This window comes from Ambystoma mexicanum, chromosome 3p (genome assembly GCF_040938575.1).
Source record: "Ambystoma mexicanum isolate Mex_15411 chromosome 3p, UKY_AmexF1_1, whole genome shotgun sequence".
NCBI classification, from domain to species: Eukaryota; Metazoa; Chordata; class Amphibia; order Caudata; family Ambystomatidae; genus Ambystoma; species Ambystoma mexicanum.
The window spans coordinates 444,026,123-444,052,213 of record NC_090925.1 but is presented as its reverse complement, the minus strand read 5'-3'; positions in this window follow the sequence as shown (position 1 = coordinate 444,052,213).

Below are 26,091 nucleotides of genomic sequence, written 5' to 3'. Positions count from 1 at the left end.
TGGGTCCTAAAGATGCAAGGTTCGCCAGGGAATGCCTGCGCCTTACTGATCTTCCTTCGAGTTCTACATCGCTTGAATATCTCTCTGTGACAGGGCTCTGGTGTTGGTCGCTGTCATCTTGTATGATAATGCTGGGTGGGGGATCTGCCAGCGAAGCCAGGGGGGGAAGAATGGGTAGGTGCGACTTAGTCCACGATTGCGTGGACTTTACTTTGTGAGAAGAGACAGGCTTGGGCTGTAGTAAGTCTAGAATGCCCGAGAGACCCTGGTTTGCCGGGCAGTCTTTAAGTATTAAGTGAGGAAATGAACTGGGTTCCGGGTTTCTAGAAAGGGGCTTCTCGGCTTGGCTATCTGAAGCAGTGATGAGTGGAGCAGAAAGGATCCGCTCGGGGGTCATCGTGACTGGTGTCGGGAGGTCTTGTAGGTTGTCTTTGGGAGTTAAGGTTTGGCTCGGGTCTGCAGGGCAAATGGGTGAGTGGGGGCATTCAATAGCCACAATTTTTCTGGTTTTTAGGGCAGGTGCGGCTTCGTCAAGCGCTTCTAAAATTTCCGCGTCAGACAGCTCAGAGTCGGTGGATAGTTTTCTTTTCCCTTGGATCTTGAAGAAGTTCAGCAGAGCAGATGACAAGAGAGGTGTGGGTAAAGAAAGTTTAGGATCACCTCTCTTTTTCCGAGACTGGGGTTGGGCCTCACTTAGTGGATGCCTGGTGGATTTTACTGATACAGACGTCAGGGCTTGGTGTTTTTTTTTTTTTTTTGTTGTTGATGCCACCAATTTATTGAGCAATTGTGTCACTGGCACAGGTTTCGTTCTTGTGTTGGCTTGGTTTTTGTGAAGTGGCCTTTTTTTAGATTGGGAGCACAGTTTTTATGCAAAGCAATGTTCGAAGAGATGGAATCCTCGTCTGAGTCTGTGTCAGTTATTGATTCCAAGAAAGGGTTCGTTAATGTGTCTTTGGATTTCTTTTGAGACTGAGATTGTGGATCTGAAGGAGGCTTGAGAAGAGGAATCTCAACTGTGGATATATTGTCTTGCAGAGTGCTAAGCTCGATGTCGGTTGCTTGTGTGAAATTGACTGAGGTCAGGCCCGGCGTCTTGCGGAGCGCCACTGGGGCCTGAGCGGAGACTGATTGCTTTTTTGGAGTCTCCGGTCCAGCCTTATCCGATAAGTTCCTGGGGTCGTCCGTGGTTATATGGATCATCGCCTCGATGGTTATATTGGACGTGCATGGCTGAGACTCGGAGCGAAGATCAGGCACAGATAACGGCTTGTGGGCCGGAGTCAAGTTGACTGAAATGTCTAATGGTGCCGCCATGTTGTTCAGCTCAGCCGTGTCGGCTGATACAGCGGAATCCGGCCGGGCTATGTCGGATGAACCAGCTGGCGCGGGCGCCCTCAGACCCACTGACAGGGACCCTCCGGTCCCTGCACAGAACGGGTCACTCGCCGAGGCGGTAAGAGGGCGGGTCGCGTCAGGAGCTGGAATCAGACAGCTGGCCGTCGCTGTGGCGTTAGCTGGTCCGCCTTTATGCACTGTAAGGTGCGTATGGACGATCCGGGACTCAGGCCCAGGGGGGGCGCCCGGCCGCACGGGCTCCATGGGTGCCGGCGGCTGTGTCCCAGAAGTTATGGCAGTTCCGTCAGTTTGGCTCGACAAAGGGAGAAGGAGATATTCTCGAGGAGTCGAAGCGGGAGACGGCAGCGTGGCGGTCGCCGCCAGGGGCCTCGATTGGTGTGAAGAAGTTGGGGCCGAGGCGGCCGATGGTGCGTATAAGTTCTTACGCACTTTGCTTCTGAGTCTGCGCTGATCTGAGTCTTCCTCCATGGTAGGGGGAAGTGGGGAAGAGGGAGGTGGGGGGGGGGAAAGATCACAGTGAGGGTAGGTGGAGGAGAGAAGGAAGGGAGGGAGAGAAGGCACGGAAGGAAGTGATTAGTGGGTAGGAAGTCGGAAAGGAGAAGAGAGAGGGAGGGTGAGAGAACAGGAATAGGAAACCGGTAAGGAAAAGGTATAAGGAGGAGGGTAGTTGGTAGTTGATAGACTTCGGGGACAGGTTAGTTGTAAAAGTTACCTTGAGGCTCTTAGACCGTCTAGACTCTGGAGCCTTGTCCCGGCGCGGACTGGAGCAGACTGGAACTCTGCCCGAGCTCCGCGCGCGCTCCGCGCGCAAGGCAAGTTTTTAAAGGTGATGCTGGGAAAAAGCCTTAAAGGTACAGCAGCATCAGCAGAAGAACATTGAAAGCACGTCCTCACTCGTTAGTGACTGGAGCAGACTGGAACTCTGCCCGAACTCAGTTATATTTATTGTTGATCAATAGATAGAAATTAAAGCTACACCAATATCAATATTTGTATTCTTTTTAAAAAAGATTTACAGCCGCAGCTATCAGAATCGTTATGGACTAGGCTCCAGGCCCATAGGCGATCATTGTAGTAATTGCTGGTTCCATTATGCCCGTGTATAGCCGCAAATAGATGTGCAGCACCATAATTGGTTATTTTAAAGCCATGAATATGTCTTCCAGCTGCTGCTGGCATGAACCACGCCTCAAATATCGACAAATTATTGGCTGCTTCAGTAGCCGCAACTATTCAGAAAAAAACATCAGAAATAAAATGTGATCTTACACTCCGAAGCTCTCAGCAAGTGACATTAACATCTCTACCAGCTCCCCCACTCCTGTAGTGTCCTCCTCATGTCCCCTGCCCTCTCCCATTCCCCCTATAACACTTGTTTATATGCCACAGTTTCGATCAAAAATGTGGGTAGCGAGTATGTGTGCCATGCAGCAACATGTGCTGTGACAGCCACAGATATGCACTCCAATCGTTGCTGTGATCAGCCGTGCCTCATACTCTGGCATATCATTCGCTGGTATGGTAGCCGTGGTTATTGATTAATGTTTAAAAAGGTATACATTACATGGACGCGGGGGCTTGGTACCGAAACCGTGCTTTTGCAAATTTGGTGTAAATCCGTCCAGTAGTTTTTTTTTAAAATGACCAAAATGTAAGGCAAAAAAATTAGTGAGTTCTCCGTTCGCTCCGCAGACAGACTTCCCGGTTCGCTCCGTGGACAGTGCCCCAATTGGCCAAGCGGCTTGCGTGATGTCCGCGGACATGCGACATGTTCGCTGATTGGACAGCGTGGTGCGTGAAGCAAGTGTGTTGGTGTGTAAGAGTTTTTAGGGAGGGTGGGGGAGTATGAGATAGGTTCAATGTTCTGTTTTTTTATGTGCTAGACACTTTTGTTGTGTTCGATTTTTCTGCGGACAACACAGCTATTCTGAAATGTTCGTAAATAAACAGAATGGATTCGGTGTCAAGTTGAAAGTTTTCTAAGAAGACTCATGGGGTCCTGGAATTTTCGCAGGGGGTGTCCTGAAGACGTTGTCCGTATTGTTAGCTGGCAAGTTGAATGTGTTCTAAGAACACTCGAGGTGTCCTGAAATGTTTGAAAATAAACAAAATAGGGTGTTCTGAGGACGTTCTCCGTATTGTGTGCCTGCTTAGCTGTATCCAATGAGGGAATGACACAGAGAATGAAGTGGAAATGGTAGAAGGGCTGTCTAAGAGTTATGCGGTCTGCGGACAGGGCGTGCTACATCTGGGGTTTTCCAGCAAATCCAGCATGGAAAGAAGACTGTAGGGATCAGCCAATCAAATGTTGAGGTTGTGGATTTGTGTTCAAAGAGACTGTGTGTAGTGAAGATGGCAGAAGTCGAGAAAGTCAGGGTGTTGGTGCTCGGAGATATGTTTGTGCATGGTTTACAACTGTATGCTCAATGCAGGCATGTTGCAAAGAATTTTGATGTTAAAGGAGTGGAGGTGGTGTGGAGCACTGTGCCTGATTGCAATGTACAGGGAATTGTACACGTTTGTGAAGATATGGGCAGGATCAACAGTCCCCATGTGGTAGTTTTGCACTATGGTGCTTTCCATTTGGGCTATGTCAGTGCCCCTACTTTGTTGGCAGATTTGGAACACTTGGTTCAAGCAGTAATGAACATCCTTCCAAATACCAAAGTAATTTTTTCGGGATTAGCACCTAGGGCAATATTGGACAATAGTTCAGTTTTTTTTCCTCAGCAAAGCAATGCTAGGTGTGTAATCAACCGAGGCATGTGTGCCGTCATGCTTAGAGCTGGTATGTTTTTCTGTAATAATGAGAATATTGATTCCAGTAATGCTGTTTATTTTAAAGAAGATGGCATTTCCTTATCTATTATGGGAAATGCCATTCTGTTTTGGAATGTAAGGGTTGCTTTGGAGAAGGTTATGTGAAGATTTTAGGAGTAAAGTAAGAAAAATAAAAAAATAAAAAAATAAAATACAAAATAACAGGTGTCTGTCAAGCATCTGCAAAAAAAGACAAAAAAAATGGCTCTTTTCAGAGCCAACCTCAAAGGGGAAATGGGGCACACTATTTAAATTTACATTCACTACGCTCAGATTTTTGATATGTCTGCGGACATGGCGGTAGTCCGCGGACATCGAAATCACTAGCTAGGGGCTCAGTATGTTCTATGTTACATGTATATAAAGTCAGGGCTATTATGGTTAAGTTGTGCTACTAAAAACATGAAATTCAGTAAAAAAACTTTGTTAAAGGGACGTTATGGTTAAGTTGCGCTACTAAAAACCTATGAAATTCAGTGACAAAACTTTGTTAAAGGGACGTTATGGTTAAGTTGTGCTACTAAAAACCTATAAAATTCAGTAAAAAAACTTTGTTAAAGGGACGTTATGGTTCAAAGTAAAACCGAAAAACCCCTGAAATTCGGCAGTTATGGTAAGATAAGCAACCATAACTCGCTCCACCGTGCACTGCTAACACTAACACCCAGGACATCAAAGATGACATCACAAATGTCATTGATGACATCACTGATGACATCACATGGCTGGCTCTCCCTTTTTTTCCTTTACTGACATATCTAAGCCACATAGTTTTCTTCAGTAGCAGCCAGGAAGTAAAAATTATTGAAAAGGTACTATATTTGTACACTTAGTGTCAAGTCATATCATATGAAACATATATATAGCGGAAGACACAGGCTTGAAAGAGAGCAATCCTTTCTGTGCATGAAGATAATCATTAGAGTTATCAACACTTTCTCATAGTTTTATTTTTATTACTTTACCTTCCCTGTATATGCTCATATTTGTATACATTGTACTCACACTCCTTTCCTTAGGGTTCACTGACATCATTTGATACACATACATACAGTAAGTAGCAGCTTTGAAACAGAGCAATAATTACTCTGCATAAAGATAATCAGTTAGGTTATGAATTCTTTCTGCCACTACTTCTGCTTTTTTTGCTTACTTCTCTGTCCCTGTATATACTCATATTTGTATGTGTTGTTGTCTCTTTGTGTTTTGTCTGTAATAATGTAATTATGTATTAAGTGGGTTTTATTAGCTACTTATTACATGTTTCACAGTACGCAAAACTTTAATAAGAAAGAAGTTATCTTTTCATTATTCTACATGGCAAGATTATGAATATTGCACCTTCATCATGTATACTGCACACACTGCCTAAGTTTCTGCATGAGTTGCTTAGTATACTGGATAGAACTTCATAATAGAATGCTATTTATATCAATGCATTGCTTAATGCACTAATTAGCTCATGATATTTATTCAAATGATCCTTGCCACTTTTTGGTCAACATTATAAGAATCCCTCCTACAGAGTTTTCATGAAAAGTAAATGCACATGTGATGTCATCAGTGATGTCATCAATGACATTTGTGATGTCATCTTTGATGTCCTGGGTGTTAGTGTTAGCAGTGCACGGTGGCGCGACTTATGGTTGCTTATCTTACCATAACTGCCGAATTTCAGGGGTTTTTTGGTTTTACTTTGAACCATAACGTCCCTTTAACAAAGTTTTTTTACTGAATATACAAATAATTCAGTGAAATAACTAAAGGGAAGTTATGGTTAAGTTGCACTAATAAAATCCTATGAAATTCAGTGAAAACGCGTTGTTAAAGGGAAGTTATGGTTACAAATAACACTAAAAACCACACTGGTTATGGCAAGCTAAGCAACCATAACTCGTGCCACCACCATGCACTGCTAAGACTAACACCCAGGACATAACCATAACATCCCATTAACAACATTATTTCACTGAATTTCATAGGTTTTAACCAGTGCACCCTTAAATTGTTACAAGTTCCTCATATTTTAATCGATCCCAATGTTGCAGCTGAAGAGTCCGAGGACAGTACGGTAGTTCGCGGAAAGGAGGTAGCATTCACAAAACCCAGGAGCACAGGTGAGAACAGAAAATGTTCTACCCATCAACCAACAAACACATATAGATTAACCCAACATTCCTTATAATTGCTGCACCCAAATAAACCTTTTTGTACAAATAATTGCTTAAAAATGTGCACATTATTTTTTGTTTATAACACACAATATATTGGAATGCACCAAGCATAAACCATAACTGTACACCTCATGTTATCACTTCAATACAACTGTTCATAGAAACTGGCATACACCAAGCGCTTATTCAAAAACAATCTTTCAGCAAACAGTAAATACAGTGTATTTATTTCTTTATTATTAGCATTCATTATGTAAACATGTCTTATAAGGAAAAAGGATTTTTTTTTCATTTTGACAGAAATGCCAAACCCACCTGAGTGGTTAGATGTTTCCAAAAGAAGGAATGAGTGACGATAACATTTCTAATGGTATAGCAAACACCATCCAATATAAACAAATAATGTAATTTTTACAGATTTCACTGAAATAATAATTATTTCTTTTCTTACAGTACATAGTTTTCATGAAGAAACCACACCCCAATTTCATCATACACAATCCCAAGAATCACAAAGTGAAGTCCTATCCCCAACTGTACATAATCAAATCATGAACCCTTCTGCAAAATTGGATGAACTATATCATGATTTTAAGGAACTTTCACAATATATCAAAAATCATGTCATTAAAAATGTTCCCTATAACTGTCCTTCTTGCACCTGTCCCCCTTGTCTCCAGCAATCATCCCCATTAAATTCACAAAATTGAAATCAAAGACGCTTTGATGAAACCTCACTTTCTTCCTTCCCTGATCATTACTGCACAGAAATTCTTAATTCTCCCATGTATCTTTCCCATTCCGATGTGCCATCCTTTTCATAAATACATGTATTTTCTATATTATAAATGTGTTGTATCTTGTTATGTGATGTTTCTTTTTATTTTTAAAAGCCCAATTAATAGTCTGCAGACTATGCAACTGTCTGGTGTGTCAGCACTCAAAATGGAGGTGTCCTCAGACACACGCATTGTCCGGACTTCTCCGTTCTCGCATGACATATTTTTAATTAGTATGCAGACAGAGCAACTGTTCTACGAATACCCACACGCATGCAGCCCTCATCATGTGACCGCACCTGTGAGGAGTATCTGCCTGACTGCGAATGGGGTCTGTGCTCCTCGGACAGTTTAAAAGTGTATTTTCTGGCAATCCTAGGTGTTTCAAGTCGAAAATGTACCCTTCCAGTGCTCCTTAACCCATTGTTAGTTGATCTGGCAACGTTTTTATAACTTTCCAAGGCATATTTGTGACTCAGTAGTACGGGGACAGTTGTGCGGTCCGTGGACAGTTCCTCTGAAGAGACCAACCCATTATTTTTCTTAATCTGGCTATCCAGAAGAGAGCATCTTGCAGCACCTGCTTTGGAAATTCAATCCAAATCCATCCAATGGCATCTATCATGGCCATGCCTTCTCCTCAGGCAACCCCAACACCACCACCATCAGCATCTGGAGGGCCAGGAAAGAGGAACAGGCACACTGATACAGATAAGGATGACAAGGAAGATGAAGAAGAGGTGGAGGAAGTGCCTCTATCCAGCACCCGCAGTGAGTTCTGGGTTTGTCGGTTTTTCACCAACATTGCAGATGTCCCAAAGGCTTGGGCAGCCAAGGTTCAATACACTCAGTGGGGGATCGTACTGAGTCATGGAAAACTGGGGCTGTACTCCTATGGGGCCACATCCATGGGCCACCAGATCAGATGCAACCACTCTGGTGCTTTGAAAAAGATGGTACCTTTTTCAGGGAGAAGCAGGCTGTCTGCCACAGCATCATCTCCCTCAACCGCTCCTGTCACCACAGAGGATACTCCTTTGCGGCAGAGGAACCCACCATCTCGCAGGCCATACAGAATGCTGTTGACCCTTACATTTCAAGGGTCACAATCCTATGTTTGTATTGCAAAGCACCGATCTGTAGGGGAGAACAATTTTGTAGTGCTTTTAAGGCTATGGTCAAGGAGAAACACTGCCCCAGCTTAGATTTAAGGCCCACCCAACATCTCCCTCCGTCCCCCTACCCCTGCGTCTCTGTGGTTGGCGTGCCTTCCCTGCCCCACTTTACCTTCCATCTCCTGGACAACCTTTTAAAAAGCAAAAAAAATACAAAATTAAAAAAAAAACACTAAAAACATTTTTCCTTTAGGAGCCACCTTTCACAGTTACAAAACAGAAGTGAGAAAAAAAGTCACATGACCATTTGTAGCCTGCATAGTTCGCTGTCAGCACAGTAGCAAGTGGGCATCTGGAAAATTCCAGGCAAGCAGTGGGGAAATGGAATTACTTTTAATTGGTTTTCACGCAAAATTGGTGGCTCTTAAAAGATTTTTTTTTCTTTTTAAGTTTCATATTCTTTTTCATTATTTGTTTTTATATACTAAACCAACACAGATTCTACACAACATAATTATTTTTTGTAGCTCTCACAAAAAGTGCTTTGTATTTCTTTTGTGCATTTTTCATTTTTATTTAATGCTACTTCTTACAAATAGTTCAGTCCATACTTTGTGTTCACAAAAACTGCTTCAATGTATTTTGGACATTTTCCAGAAAAATAAAATCTGCTTTCCCACATCAGTTAGATGAACTGCATCTCTCCAAAAAATGTTGACAATATCAAATGTAATGTTCTCATTATGAAAAGATGTCATGCCAACAACTTGTAAAAGCACACACAGCTTTATTCACATTGCACATTGCTTTTTCCATTTGCGGACAAAATAAATTCAAAAACATCCACATTTGTCTCTGAGCAATGCAAGAAAACATAATATTTGAATTCGGAAACATGCCCGTGAATTTTCCCGATGTATCCTTCATTGCAAACTGTAATGAAATTCCGGTAACAAACCCCAAATTGTTCCCTACACAATGAACGGCATTGATGTCTGGATGTTTTAAGTGAACCATATTCTTACAAAATGGGAGTAAGTCAGCACACTTGATTCATCCCACTCCATACCATGACACTTCAAATTCATGGAATCCAAGATTTTCAGCCAATACACATTGCTCAGAATAGACCTACAGCCAATGGATGCAAGAGTCCCCCAACATCAATACACTCTGCCTCCTCAAAAACATAGCCAGAGCCATATTCAGTGCTTCAACAAACAAAACTCCTGCCACCCTCTCCTCATGTACACCACACCCATGAAAACTGATTGGCTGATCCCCCGCTGTCCGCAAACACCACAACTGTCCACGGTCTCCGCAGTCCCCTTTCCATGCCAGGCATCCTCAAAAGACCTGGATGTGGTACGTTCCATCCATAGACTACTGCAGTGTCCGTGGACAGATCATGAAAATGAAGGGAGTGGGGAGGTTTACACTTAATTTAAACAATGTATTGCACAATTTCGGCTCTTAAAAGAGAATTTCTTTTTTCATTCAGTTTAGAATTTTGTTTTGCTTTTCTTATTTTGATTTCCTAGAACTACTTACTAATGTTTTTATAAGCACTATACATATTTTTCACATAAACTTTCTCAGTGCATTTTAAATATTTAATAGAAGCATCTGATTCCCCAAATTCACCCCATCACTCTGAACATTATTTGCACCATCCAACTTCAGCCCTGATTCATGGAATTTTTTACATGTAAAACAGGGATTAGCGTGCCATTCCCTGTTAGATGAATGGACATGTGGGGGCCGACGTTTTTCAGTTTCAAAGGATGCCATGCCTATACTATTCAAAAAAGCACAAACACCTTTATTTACACCGTGCCTACTAGCTGTGCACAAAACACACTTCCCTTCGATTTATTTGTGAAAAAAGAATCTTTACACATGAAAATAGTTCCATTAAGCTTTCCAACATTTCCTTTAATACAACCTGCAAAGATAGTAGAGTAACCTAGCCCAAACTATTTCCTCCACAATGCACAACAATAATATCTAGGCATTGAAAGTGAGCCATACAGGGTAATTCATAAAATTTCGCACAAAAGTGGCGCATGCGGCTGGCACACAGTGTCCCTGTGCGATACACTGCGGCAGCCGCGTGCGATAAAATCCATTTCATCGCACAGCGTATTCATGGATTTTAGCCTCCAAAACCAGCCGTGGCGCAGAGTGGCACAGTGACCCTGCAGCAGCGCCAGTTACGCCCCCAAGAACGCCCTTGCGCAAGGAAAAGCCATCAAAATCCCCAATTCATTGCAAATGTCTGCGCTAATCCTGGACCAGTTCACAGGGCTGCCAAACAGCAAACGCCAAGCGGGTACATGTATTTCAGGGGTTCGCGGGAAGTTTCACAAGCAATTGTCCTGGGTACGTGTATTTCAGGGGTGCGCGTGAAGTTTCACACGCGATTCCATCAGGGCACATGTATTTCAAGGGTGCGCGGGAAGTTTCACATGCGAATACAGCAGGGTGCGTGTATTTCAGGGGTGCGCGGGAAGTTCCACACGTGATTGTCCTGGGTATGTGTATTCCAGGGGATGCGCGGGAAGTTTCACACGCGAATTCAACAGGGTATGTGTATTTCAGGGGTGCAAGGGAATTTCCACACGCGATTGTCCTGTGTACGTGTGTTCCAGGGGTGCGCGTGAAGTTTCACATGTGAATTCAGCAGGGTACGTGTATTTCAGGGGTGCGCGGGAAGTTCCACACGCGATTGTCCTGGTTACGTGTATTCCAGGGGTGTGCGTGAAGTTTCACAAGTGAATTCAGCAGGGTACGTGCATTTCAGGGGTGCGCGTGAAGTTTCACACGCGATTCCATCAGGGCGCGTGTATTTCAGGGGTGCGCAGGAAGTTTCACATGCGAATTCAACAGGGTACGTGTATTTCAGGGGTGCGCGGGAAGTTCCACACGCGAGTGTCCTGGGTATGTGTATTCCAGGGTTGCGTGGGAAGTTTCACACGCGAATTCAGCAGGGTACGTGTATTTCAGGGGTGCGCGGGAAGTTCCACACGCAATTGTCCTGGGTACATATGTTCCAGGGGTGCGCGGGAAGTTTCACATGCAAATTCAGCAGGGTATGTGTATTTCAGGGGTGCGCGTGAAGTTTTACACGCAATTCCATCAGGGCACGTGTATTTCAGGGGTGCGCGGGAAGTTTCACACACGATTTCAGCAGGGTACGTGTATTTCAGGGGTGCGCGGGAAGTTCCACACGCGATTGTCCTGGGTACGTGTGTTCCAGGGGTGCGTGGGAAGTTTCACATGTGAATTCAGCAGGGTACGTGTATTTCAGGGGTGCGCGGGAAGTTCCACACGCGATTGCCCTGGGTACGTGTGTTCCAGGGGTATGTGGGAAGTTTAACACGCAAATTCAGCAGGGTACGTGCATTTCAGGGGTGCGCGGGAAGTTCCACACGCGATTGTCCTTGGTACGTGTGTTCCAGGGGTGCGTGGGAAGTTTCACACGCAAATTCAGCAGGGTATGTGTATTTCAGGGGTGCGCGGGAAGTTCCACACGCAATTGTCCTGGGTACATGTGTTCCAGGGGTGCGCAGGAAGTTTCACATGCATATTCAGCAGGGTACGTGTATTTCAGGGGTGCGTGTGAAGTTTCACATGCAATACCATCAGGGCACGTGTATTTCAGGGGTGCGCAGGAAGTTTCACACACGATTTCAGCAGGGTATGTGTATTTCAGGTGTGCGCGGGAAGTTCCACACGCAAATTTCCTGGGTACGTGTGTTCCAGGGGTGCGTGGGAAGTTTCACACGCAAATTCAGCAGGGTACGTGTATTTCAGGGGTGCGTGGGAAGTTCCACACGCGATTGTCCTGGGTACGTGTGTTCCAGGGGTGCGTGGGAAGTTTCACATGCGAATTCAGCAGGGTACGTGTATTTCAGGGGTGCGCAGGAAGTTCTACACGCGATTGTCCTGGGTACGTGTGTTCCAGGGGTGCCGGGAAGTCTCACACGCAAATTCAGCAGGGTACGTGTATTTCAGGGGTGCGCAGGGAGTACTACACGTGAATTGGCCATGTGGGTCCTCCCAGGTGTTCCCTCTACACCCTCCACACCCCCTGCAGGCAGCCCACACCACAGGGGACTACCCTGAACCCCTGCTCATGTCCCGCAGGCAGCCCATCCACCATGGGTATGCCCCCCAGCCAAGCCACATGTCACCTTGCACTACTGATCAATAACGCATGTCTCCCAGCACCCCCACCCCCCAGCACTGTGGGGCACCTGCCAGCAGGCCCCCACTCATGTCCAACTCATGTCCCCCTGCACCCCCACCCCCCAGCATTCAGGGGCACCCTCAACCAGGCCCCCACACATGTCTCTCTGCACCCCCACCCCCCAGCAGTACAGGGCACCCTCCACCGGGCCCCCACTCATGTCTCCCAGCACACCCACCCCCAGCATCCAGGGGCACCCTCCACCAGGCCCCCACTTATGTCCAACTCATGTCCCCCTGCACCCCCACCCCCCAGCAGTGCATGGCACCCTCCACCAGGCCCCCACACATGTCTCCCAGCACCCCCACCCCCCAGCAGTGCAGGGCACCCTCCACCAGGCCCCCACTCATGTCTCCCAGCACCCCCACCCCCCAGCATCCAGGGGCACCCTCCACCAGGCCCCCACTCATGTCCAACTCATGTCCCCCTGCACCCCTACCCCCCAGCAGTGCAGGACAGCTGCCAGCAGGCCCCCATACAAGGCCCCCCAACACCTCATGACGATCCATAATCATGGCCCCCATGCCCCCTCAATACACTGCCCACGCCACCCCAGTCCGAACACACAACCAGGTATGACATCCACCCCACAAAGAAATCACCAGCACATGATGCATCCCAAATGGCTAGTCTGCACATCAACATATATCCGTCAAACCCACACAATGACAGTATGTGAATGAAAAAACACATTGCGACATGCATGAAACCAAAGAGAGAATACCACACATTGAAGTACCAAATGATAATGTATTAAACAGAAAAGCAAGGCAATGAAATGGAACAGAAGAAAATGGAAATAAAAAAAGAAATTCAGCATGTCCAATAAATGAAAAAGACGCATGAAATCCAAATGAAAAGCAATCCAAAAGCAAGTCTCCAAAGTGTCAATCTGAGAAAATAGATCCAAGGTGCTAAAATAATAAAAAACCATTGATCCATGGGAAAAAGAAATCAACAATCCAAATCCATTGTCAAACTATGTACAAAGTGAACATCCAGGGTCCATGTGCCCAATCCTTTAAATGAAACGTATGAAATAAAATCCTACCTAATGAAGAAATATATACAAGAAGTTGGGGCATTGTCCAAGCGCCCCAAAACAAAACAAAACCGAAAGGAAACTTAACACTAAAGAACTATTTACAAGGGCAGCGGGCTAGTCCGACGGTTCACTTCTGGATGTTCCGGGCCAGGGCATCATCGAACTCCTGCTCAATGTCCCGGAGGCGGTCCTCTTCCATGGCCCCGAGGGTCCGCAGGGATGACGACATGTTGTCCTCCAACTCCCTGCAGATTGCCTCGAGGCACTCGGCCTGCCTCAGGGCCCTCGGCATGGAGTTCTCCGCCCTGACCATCGTGAGCCGTGCCTCTTCCGCCCGCTGCCGCTCCGCATCTATGGCATGGCCCAACCGCTGCCACACAGAAGACACTTCCCGTCCTGGGTCCTCCTGCCCTCCGGCCGATGCCTGCCCCTCCGATGTCGAAGGCCCCGAGCCATCATGGCTCCCACCTCGTTGCTGCTGCTGCTGTGCCTGTGCCCGTGCCCTGGCTCCTGCTGCCTGCACATCCTCCACCGGCCGGGGTGCAGTCGTTGATGTGGCCACCCCTGCTGGATGGCCGACTCCCGACTGTGGCAGGGATGTGTCCTCCACCAGCCTGGCCGCACCGTCAGAGGCAGCTCCACAGGGCACCCAGGTGACAAATGGGTGGAAAGATGGCACGGAGGACGACTGGCGCATAGGGTGTTCAGTTGAGGAGGGGGTCGGAACAAGCTCCAGCAAACGGAGGAATCTGGCCTGGGTGACCTGTCCCAGTAGGCCGACGCGGTCACCGAGCCATTCGAGATGACGTGCAGTCTACCCATGAACAGACTGCAGGTCACCTCGCATGGCCCGTTGACGCAACGCCACACCAGTCAGGACAGGCTCAACCCGTACCTGGATAGCCACGCCCGCAGGCAGAGAAAGGCCAGTTGTTGTAAGCTCATCCCCTGCCTGAAAACCGGTCTGGACATAGGCATCCCTGCTGGTGCAAGATGATGCAGTGACAGGATCAGCGACAGGATTGCACACAGGCACCTCCGCGGCGGCCTGTGCTGCCTCCTGTCCCTGGTCCTGCACTGCACCACTAGCACCACTGGAATCCCCACCTCCAGACCCCGTCTCTGTCACTTGCACGGCCTCCTCCTCCACCAAACCCCCCACCAACCTGGATGACTCCGTGCCATCTTCCCCCGTTGGGCCCTGTGGGGTCCCAGCTGCCCCTTCTGATGCCGAGGAGTCCAACTCCGACCTCCACCTCTTAGACCTCCCCCCGGCAGCTGCGGCCTGGGACGCGGCACCGGACTCCTCACTCCCCGACGAGATGACAACCTGGGAGGGGAGTCGGGCCTTGCGTCTCCGGCTGGCGGTGCAATCCCTGCCGCTGTGCTCCATAGCACCTTCTCCGCCCTCTTCATCAGTTGACGCTGCAGACAGGGAGAAATAAAACACAGGCATCAGGGCACTGTACAATGGAGACATACACACATGACAGTTGTACATGAGTGGCATTGGCAAACCTCAGACATGGCATCACAATCGCCAACACACATGTCATTTCAACTCGCACACATGAGCCATACCACAGCCATATCACAACAGCCAGCACCATCCATATGCATACAGCGGCATGAGCAGGCAAAGGTGAGCCAGACATCACATGCAACACAGGGAGTGCACTACACATGCACACACACCACCACACTTGCATGCATGTGTACATCTCTGCCAACTGTTGCAGTGTTGAGATCGGCATCCATGTCACATCTGCCAATCAGTCGTCCACATCCCGGTGTCACATGCATCCATGTTGCATCACTGTTGCCCCCTTGTCAAATACACCCACATGCACATGTACACAGTGCAGATACATGTAGCTGAAACCAACATCCATGTGCGACATCACGAACATGCCTACTTACATACACATTCATTCAAACATGTGTGCCCACACATCTGCATTTGGCATGCAAGCCTACACACACAAGCACCATCCAAGTCTCACACATGAGAGCCCTCGCATGTGTTAGCCTCACGGCTCTGTATACGCCCCCTACTTGGCCCCATTAAAACACATGTGCAACCTGCACACTACTGGCACACCACCACACGCACAGCTTACAATCAGGATGCATGTGCACTTACCGCTCGACTCCAGATGGATCTGCCTCTCAAGGACCTGGACGTGGAGCGCTGGGGATATGCGTTCCAGGACCCTCATCTGATCTTCCGACAAGTGACCCCGGCGCCCCTTAGCATCCGCTGCCTTCAAGAGGCGCCGGGCCTTGTTGAGGGTCCTGGACCTGAAATCCTCCCAGCGCTTCTTGACATGAAGGAATAGTCGGACTCCCACCCCTTCCGCATTGATGGCAGTCACGATGTCCGTCCAGATCCGAGTCCGCCCTTCCTTGTCGGCGCGCAAACTTCCGAAGAGGGCATCATACTGCCCCAGGACTTGCTCCACCAGGACACCAACTTCGGTGGCAGTGAAGCTGGTGCCCCTCTGCCTCTCTGGCTGGGGGTTGCCAGTGGTGCCAGATGTTGCAGTGCCCAACATGACAACCCCAGAGGCAGCAGTGGGTGGGCAACTGGGTCCTGGGGCTGGTCTGTGGAGTGATGGAATCCCAGGCGGGAGTCTTTGGTTCCAGCAGGGGTGGTCACAGCAACAGCACCCCTGGCTGATGTGCAGGCAGCAAATGGCAGGGCACGTGGGCAGTAGGCAATCAGGCAGCAGCAGATGGCAGGTGGGAGCGTGCTCGGGGCTCTGGGGGGCAGTAATTCGGCCTTCTGGGCAGGAGAGTGGTCTTCTGTGTGCTTATGCGTGGCCAGCTTGATACGGAGCGATTTGCCACGTGAAAATCCAGCACGTCTGCGTGTAATTCGAGGAAAGGGCCTTAGCGCGTAAGCGCGTCAGCACACGTACGCGAATTCATTGGCAAAAACGCCCCCAGCGTGTAGGCGCATCTATGAGATTACGCGCACGTGCGTTTTCCATGGCGCGTACAAAAAATAAGCACGTCAGAGTGTCATAGCGTGTAATTGGTGGAAAGGGCCTCAGCGCGTATGCGCGTCTGTGACGTGCGTGCGCGGGCGTTTCCCTGTACACGGGTGCATGTTACACATCAAATGACTGCACATCAGAGTGTCAGCTCGTGTAATTGGAGGATAGGGCCTTAGCGCGTACACGCGGAAGTGACGCTGGACGTGTGGGCATGTTTAAAAGGTATGTGTAGAACGCCATTTCCTTGTACGTGCTTTTCGTGGAGAGCGAGTGGGTGAAATCTGTACTTCTTGTCGGTTCACACGCGATTTACTTCACGGCGTTCCAAGTTCGTACTCCTTGTTACTTCTGACAGCTTTTTCTCTTTTTGTCTTTTTCCTGCGCCTGTTTCCTCAAACAGCGTTCACTTCTTCTGTTGTCCTGTTTCCTCAGACAGCGTCCAATTCTTCTTTTGGCGGGGGTGTTGCCAACGCGCACACGCGTGTCTTTTTCACACAATTTTTCCAGGCAGACGGTGAGTTGCGCACGTATTTAACATCTGTGCTTGTCCTGTGTGTCGCGTACCCCTTCAGAGGTCATTCTAGGCTGCGTGTGACACGCATACTTTCATTTTTGTGTTTCTGGGTGCCACAGCGTAGTGCAGGTTTATTTTTCGGCGCAAGTGGTCTAGGAGGGGTTGCGTGCACATTATCTCCCTTTTTTGGGGTGCCTGTGCATTGCGTGACCCGTCATCTTCCCCCAGGGGTCACATACAGCCTTGCTAGAGCACTAGGGTACGAATCCCATCTAGTACCCTACCCCTTTGACCCCCAATTGCCCAGAACAATAGTTTACTGCAACTCCCATATGCACAACAACATCAATGCCATGGTCCGGAGGCGAGCACGCGATAAGAGTGGCAAATGTGGCCGAACCTCAAGAGGTGGCCGTGGTGGATATGGTAGGGGACGTGGCCGGGACTTGCAACGTGCCCCTAGCCCCCCATCTGTGGGTGACAAGTCAGGGACACCCATGCCCCCACCCTGATTGAGGGTAACGTGGCTGACACCATCCCTGCTCAGCCCTTGTTGGACCAGCCCATTGTGGCACCAGACCTGGCACAGGGTGACTCCATGGCTGACTTCCAGGTCAGCAGGTCTAGGCCACGTGTGGCGGTGCACGTTGGTGTCTCCAGGCCACGTGGATCAGGGGCAGCTATGTCATCTGCTGCCCCGAGTAGGCAGGGTGGGGAGGCTGCAGGGGCAGCTGCGGCTCCATCCACCCCAGCTCTGAGTCTCCCAGCCAGGACATTGTCAGTCCCAGTCCATCCTGCTGACGTTCCCCCTGACTACATCACACTTCAGCTAATGCCTGCACCAAGTCCCATGGTGAGTGTTCATTCCCACACTCCTAGTCCACAGTCCGCAGGGGCTCCGGCCACTAGTGTCCAGAGCGGCGTAGGACACTCAGGATCACCACCACCTTCCAAGCGGAAGAGGAAGAGTGCTCGTCCAGTACAGGCTGATGCCCCAGACACGGCTACACAGTCCGGCCCACCAAGGAAGCCCAGCTTCGATCAGGCCGAACTTGATGCACTTGTGGAGTATGTGTCCACACATGACAGCGAAATGGTGATTACTGCAGGATGTAAGACGACACCTGCACAACGTCTGGCACATTGGCAGACCATCGCGGACATCATAAGTGCCCTTGGATTCGTGAGGCGCACAGCTAATGATTGCTACAAGCGCTGGAATGACCTGAAGCGCAGGGCAAAGAAAAAGCTGGCCTCAAGTCATGCCGCTACTCTAGTCACTGGAGGTGGGTCTCCAGCAGAGGACATTGAACTCCCTCCTCATGAGTATGTTGCTGGGACCTACGTCACGGAGGGACAGATCCAAGGCGTGGGAGACCTGCCAGATTACGAGGCATGGTCCGGTGAGTGCACATGCATGTGTGTGTCATCCATGTGCATGGTGTGTGTGTGAGGGCTTCTGATTGAGTGCCAGGTGAGGGTGTGTGTGCCTGAGTGGTTTGGGTCACCCATGTGCTTCATCCAATACATTCTGCGCACCAGGATTTGGCTATTGCAGTATCCCTTCTGGCAACAGTAGACATTTAGCCCAACCTCACGCCAGTTCCCCTTGAAGTGTCATTTTGCCACAACATTGTTGTGTATTATTCTGTGTTCATTCAGGCTGATTGTTTGCATTTCACCACTTTCACTAGGCATTTCTCAGTCCTATTGTCACATGTGTGACATGGCTATGGTACATGCCATCTGTGTGATGGCCTGTGTCATGTATGTGTATTGGACATGCCAATCACAGGCCAATGTGTGATGGCACTGCTAGCCAGCAAGCAGCAAATGTGTTGGTCTTCCATCTTGGTGTCATCAATGTGTGCCATTTGCCTCCCCTTCATACGCAGTGACGGTGCATGCATGGGAGGGTTATAGTCATGTGGGACATGTGTCAATGAAGTATTGGTTGTGTTGCTTCTCAGCCCTAATTGTGTGCCATGGTGCTAATGCCTGTTCCCATTTCTTTTCTTTCATGTCTTTGCAGGGGATGACGCACTTGATTCTGCTGGGGTTGTGGAGATGGTGCAGACCCAGGAGGGGTCTCAGGCCCGACCGGGCACCAGTGAGGGACGTGGTGTGGTGGTGGGTGAGAACCCACACTTTCTGCAGACCATTCTCTCAAGGGGTGTCTCTGGGTGCACCTCCCCCGAGCTCTATTCAAGTGTCGATTCGGATGATGAGACCTATGTGCGGTCGCAGGTAAGTGTTTCTGGGAGGGATTCTGTACTGTCCAACCCACCTGTACCAGGGGTAGAACCCTCAATGGGGATGTCAGTGTTGGTAGGTCCGCCTTTGGTGGTTACGGATGCAGGGTCACACTCCGCAACATCTGATCCTGTTCCTGGGCCAGCAGATCAGAGGGGGAATGCAGTCCTGCAGCCTCAGGCAGTGCCGGCACAGCAAGGTTGCAGTTCGCCTTGCCCCAGACAGGTGTGGTGCCCGCCGACGCGGTGGCCGTACGCCACCTGGCAATACCGCATGGGAGCAATCCATATACGGTATGGCAAACCAACAGGCAGCATCATCTGAGATGATGGCTCAGGCCATGGGTAGGGTGGCCACTTCCATTGTCCCCCAAGAAAGGCTGATGGAACAACTACAGCAGGCAACAGACTCCATTTGCCAGTCACACAGGGAGGACATGTTGGCGTCCAACAGGGACAGGCGGGCGGCACTGGAGACTCTGCGGGAAGCCATTTCTATTGAGTCCCAAGGCCACAGGGAAGCCCTGAGGGTGGAACTCCGTCAACTCAGGGTGACTCTTGTTGAGCTTGAGGCTTCAACTGACACGAGGACAGAACAGCAGCTCAAGCGGCTCACACGTACGCTCTCAGCTGAGATGCAGGCAACTAGGGAGGAGGTCCGGGCATCCCGTGAGTTGTTGCATTGGGAACTCCAAACGATTATCCTCCAGAACCAGACCTTTCACACCCGCATGCTTGCTGCCATGGAGGACCGGACTAGGGCTTTGCGTGGGCTGCCTCCCATAGTGCCACCACCTCCTGATGCAGCTGCAGAGGGTGAGGAGAGCGACAGCAGTGATTCTCTCACAATAGGGAAGCCGTGCAGGCCATGAACCCATGGAGGTGTTTTCTTTTTTCGCAAAATCCACACAGGTGGGTTTTGGTGTGCACCCTGTCCTCGGACCTCCTGGCCCCCACCCCACCTGGCCCATACATGGCCATTTTTGATTTTTGATTTTTGATTTTTGATTTTTTTTACAGTGTGTTGCCTTGAGCGGCTCCCGTGGGCATACGCTGTATTGTGGCTGGGAACATGCAGGCTTGTCCTGAATTTGGGTTAGATGCTTGGGTTTGTGTGAAACACACCCCTCCTGCTTCCCGTTTCCATGGGCTTGCAAAGGGTGTGCCTAAGTGACATTTACTTACACAGTGACATTGGACTCCCATTTGATGTGTGGGCAGTCTGTACTCAATACTGTGCATACATTCCTAGTGCATATTGTTGTTGTATTGTACACTCCATGGTGTATTGATATGTGCCTCTGCATCCATCTCATCCTCCTAATTTGCAGGTCCATTCCTCATGTCTTCACAAGGCGGTCTACTTTGGAAATGGAATCCATGTTGTAAGCATTGCACCTACACTTTTGCGTGGCGCTAACACTGTACAGTTGGAAGTGGTCGAAGTGCTGGCATTATCAGGTAGTGAGACTACCAATTTTTTAAATCCGTACTGTCATGTTTATGGTAGGTTGGAGGTTGTGTAGGTGAATAGTATTATTGGTAAATATTTGGTAATGTGTGTTGTTGGTCCTGCATTACTGTGAGCATTTCATGTGTGGCCAGTTTCCATTAGGGACACTGTACTTTGTGACACTTGTGTCATGTTGTGGGGTTAATTTGTTTGCTCTCACATAGCATGACATGCCATGGTGTGTTCTGTGGCGGTGCCGGGGAGGGGTTGGGTGACATGGCACTGTTCTCATGTTGTATTTTGCAAGTGGGTATTCATTTTTGCTGCATAGAAGTGTGTCTTTTGATGACACTGCATTGGTGGTGTTTGTGTAGGTAGGGATGCACACATTGTGACACTTCCAGTTGAACAATCTCAGGCTGCTATGGTTCTAACAGTTGACTGTCCCTTAATTCATCAGAACTGTCAGATTGAGTCATCATTGATTGTCAGTTGGTATGTGCCAGGGCTGTGTGCACTCCACAGGGGTGTGATTTCTATGTGAAGTAATTAGCCACCAGCTGCGTACGGGCTGCCTCACCCCTCCCATGGTGCTGCCCTTTCCCCTCCCATGCGCAGCGGGCGTGCATGTGGTTGGGGATGTGGGGGCACCACCATGTCCACAGCCAGGCCCCGGCGTGTTGCAACATTGTGCAGGACACATGCTGCCACTATGATCCTGCACACTACTGGGGGAGCATATAACAGCTGCCCGCCAGAACGGTCAAGGGAGTGAAAGAGTGACTTGAGCACTCCGAATGTGCGCTCCACTATGCCTCGGGTTGCAATATGGGCTGTGTTGTATCTTACCTCGAGAGGCGTAATGTTCCGAATTGGCATCATCATGTGGGTGCTCAGAGGGTAGGCAGTGTCCCCTGGGGAGGTGCTGATGGGGATCATTAGTGGGGTAGTGACATTACTCTGTATCTGTCATGCATGCGTGTGCTGTGGCGTTTATACTCACCTAGCAGCCATGCATCGCCATGCCGCCCAGCTTCCATGTCCCGGTTTAGGGTTGAGATCCTGTAAATGAAGCTGTCGGTGGTGGACCCTGGATAGTTGGCATATACTGAGGTGATGATTCCCTTGGCATCACATACTACCTGGACGTTGATGGAATGCCAGTGCTTGCGGTTTCTATAGATGTGCTCAGATGCCCTGGGGGGACGTAGAGCCACATGGGTGCAATCAATGGCACCTAACACTTTGGGGAATTGTGCCACCCTGTAGAAATCCTGGCTGACAGCCTGCCTTTCTGCAGGTGTTCTGGGCAGTTATATGTGCCTGCGGACTGATGGGCGTGCAGTGATGATGGCCAACACCTGGTGTAGGCACCGTGACTGCCTGGCCTGTGACACCACCCCCACTATAGCACTTGTCCGCTGAAATGATCCGGTAGCCAAGAAGTGCAGTACATTGAGGACCTTCTCCAGGGGGCTGAGTGCTTGGGAGCACAGGGTGGGTGATGTGAGGTCATCCTCCCACTCACTGACCAGGTCGAGTATTATGTGAGGTGGAAACCTGTACCTCCCATACACCTGGTCATTAGGCATACCAAAAAGGCTGGTTCTGGGTGTAAAGATGCTGGCCCTGACTATCCTCCTCCTCCTCCTGCGGTATCCCACGGCCACTGCTGCTAGGAACGGTATATTCATCCTGGCGTCTGAGCTTGTTTGTTGTTTGCGCACACTTTTATGCTGCGCGGGACGTGCGCCTGCTTCATGCTGGTGTACGTGTTTCCGGATTGGACCTTTTATTTGGCGCATTGTAGGCGACCGTGTAAATCTTCCCGCCCACCCCAGGAATGCACGTAACATGCTCTCCCAGGGCCAGTCGCGTGTAAATATTCCGGCCCACACCAAGAATACACGTACCCCACTCTCCCAGGCCCAGTCATGTGTGGAAGTTCACGCGAACCCCGTAATACACGGACCCTGCTGATATCGCGTGTGGAAGTTCACGCGGACCCGCAATACACGTACCCTGCTGATATCGCGTGTGGAAGTTCACGCTGACCCGTAATACACGTACCCTGCTGATAAATCGTGTGGAAGTTCACGCAGACCCGTAATATACGTACCCTGATGAAATCGCGTGTAAGACTACCCGCGCACCCCTGAAATACACGTACCCAGGCCAATCGCACTGCTTGGGGGTGGGGGTGCAGGGAGACATGAGGGGGGCCTGGTGGAGGGTGACCGTGTATGCCTGGGGGGTGGGGGTGCAGGGAGACATGAGTGGGGGCCTGGTGGAGGGTGCCCCTGGATGCTGGGGTGTGGGGGTGCAGGGAGACATAAGTAGGGGCCTGGTGGAGGGTGCCCCACAGTGCTGGGGGGTGGAGGTGCAGGGGAACATGAGTTGGACATGAGTGGGGGCCTGGTGGAGGGTGCCCCACAGTGCTGGGGGGTGGGGGTGCAGGGGGACATGAGTTGGACATGAGTGGGGGCCTGGTGGAGGGTGCCCCACAGTTCTGGGGGGTGGGGGTGCAGGGGGACATGAGTTGGATATGAGCGGGGGCCTGGTGGAGGGTGCCCCACAGTGCTGGGGGGTGGGGGTGCAGGGGGACATGAGTTGGACATGAGTGGGGGCCTGGTGGAGGGTGCCCCACAGTGCTGGGGGTTGGGGTGCAGGGGGACATGAGTTGGACATGAGTGGGGGCCTGGTGGAGGGTGCCCCTGACTGCTGGGGGGTGGGGGGGTGGGAGACATGAGTGGAGGCCTGGTGGAGGGTGCCCCTGACTGCTGGGGGGTGGGGGGGTGGGCGACATGAGTGGGGGCCTGGTGGAGGGTGCCCCTTACTGCTGGGGGGTGGGGGTGCTGGAAGACATGAGTGGGGGCCTGGTGGAGGGTGCCCCTGGATGCTGGGGGGTGGGGGTGCAGGGAGACATGAGTAGGGGCCTGGTGGAGGGTGCACCTGACTGCTGGGGGGTGGGGGGTGGGAGACATGAGTGGGGGCCTGGTGGAGGGTGCCCCTGACTGCTGGGGGTGGGGGTGCTGGGAGACATGAGTGGGGGCCTGGTCGAGGGTGCCCCTGGATGCTGGGGGGTGGAGGTGCAGGGAGACATGAGTGGTTGCTTGGTGGACGGTGCCCCTGGATGCTGGGGGGTGGGGGTGCAGGGAGACGTGAGTGGGGGCCTGGTGGAGGGTGCCCCTGACTGCTGGGGGGTGGGGGGGTGGGAGACATGAGTGGGGGCCTGGTGGAGGGTGCCCCTGACTGCTGGGGGGTGGGGGTGCTGGGAGACATGAGTGGGGCCTGGTGGAGGGTGCCCCTGACTGCTTGGGGGTGGGGGGGGTGGGAGACATGAGTGGGGGCCTGGTGGAGGTTGCCCCTGACTGCTGGGGGGTGGTGGTGCTGGGAGACATGAGTGGGGGCCTGGTGGAGGGTGCCCCTGGATGCTGGGGGGTGGGGGTGCAGGGAGACATGAGTGGGGGCCTGTTGGAGGGTGCCCCTGACTGCTGGGGGGTGGGGGGGTGGGAGACATGAGTGGGGGCCTGGTGGAGGGTGCCCCTGGATGCTGGGGGATGGGGGTGCAGGGGGACATGAGTGGGGGCCTGGTGGAGGGCGCTCCACAGTGCTGGGGGGTGGGGGTGCAGGGAGGCATGAGTTGGACATGAGTGGGGGCTTGGTGGAGCGTGCCCCTGACTACTGGGGGGTTGGGGGTGGGAGACATGAGTGGGGGCCTGGTGGAGGGTGCCCCTGACTGCTGGGGGGTGGGGGGGGTGGGAGACATGAGTGGGGGCCTGGTGGAGGGTGCCCCTGACTGCTGGGGGGGTGGGGGTGCTGGGAGACATGAGTGGGGGTCTGGTGGAGGGTTCCCCTGACTGCTGGGTGGTGGGGGGGTGGGAGGCATGAGTGGTGGCCTTGTGGAGGGTGCCCCTGGATGCTGGGGGGTGGAGGTGCAGAGAGTCATGAGTGGGGGCCTGGTGGAGGTTGCCCCTGGATGCTGGGGGGAGGGGGTGCAGGGAGACATGAGTGGGGGCCTGGTGGAGGGTGCCCCTGACTGCTGGGGGGTGGGGGGGTGGTAGACATGAGTTGGACATGAGTGGGGGCCTGGTGGAGGGTGCCCCTGACTGCTGGGGGGTGGGGGGGTGGGAGACATGAGTGGGGGCCTGGTGGAGGGTGCCCCACAGTGCTGGGGGGTGGGGGTACAGGGAGACATGAGTTGGACATGAGTGGGGGCCTGGTGGAGGGTGCCCCTGACTGCTGGGGGGTGGGGGGGTGGGAGACATGAGTGGGGGCCTGGTGGAGGGTGCCCCTGACTGCTGGGGGGTGGGGGGGTGGGAGACATGAGTGGGGGCCTGGTGGAGGGTGCCCCCGATTGCTGGGGGGTGGGTGTGCTGGGAGACATGAGTCGGGACCTGGTGGAGGGTGCCCCTGAGAGCTGGGGGTGGGGGGGGTGTTAGACATGAGTGGGGGCCTGGCGGAGGGTGCCCCTGACTGCTGGGGGGTGGGGGTGCTGGGAGTCATGAGTGGGGGCCTGGTGGAGGGTGCCCCACAGTGCTGGGGGTGGGGGTGCAGGGGGACATGAGTTGGACATGAGTGGGGGCCTGGTGGAGGGTGCCCCTGACTGCTGGGGGGTGGGGGTGCAGGGAGACATGAGTGGGGGCCTGGTGGAGGGTGCCCCTGACTGCTGGGGGGTGGGGGGGGTGGAAGACATGAGTGGGGGCCTTGTGGAGGGTGCCCCTGACTGCTGGGGGGTGGGGGTGCTGGGAGACATGAGTGGGGGCCTGGTGGAGGGTGCCCCTGGATGCTGGGGGGTGGAGGTGCAGGGAGACATGAGTGGTTGCCTGGTGGAAGGTGCCCCTGGATGCTGGGGGTGGGGGTGCAGGGAGACATGAGTGGGGACCTGTTGGAGGGTGCCCCTGACTGCTGGGGGGTGGGACACATGAGTGGGGGCCTGGTGGAGGGTGCCCCTGACTGCTGGAGGGTGGGGGTGCTGGGAGACATGAGTGGGGGCCTGGTGGAGGGTGCCCCTGACTGCTGGGGGGAGGGGGGTGGGAGACATGAGTGGGGGCCTGGTGGAGGGTCTGACTGCTGGGAGGTGGGGGTGCTGGGAGACATGAGTGAGGGCCTGGTGGAGGGTGCCCCTGGATGCTGGGGGGTGGGGGTGCAGGGAGACATGAGTGGGGGCCTGGTGGAGGGTGCCCCTGACTGCTGGGGGGTGGGGGGGTGGGAGACATGAGTGGGGGCCTGGTGGAGGGTGCCCCTGGATGCTGGGGGATGGGGGTGCAGGGAGACATGAGTGGGGGCCTGATGGAGGGTGCCCCACAGTGCTGGGGGGTGGGGGTGC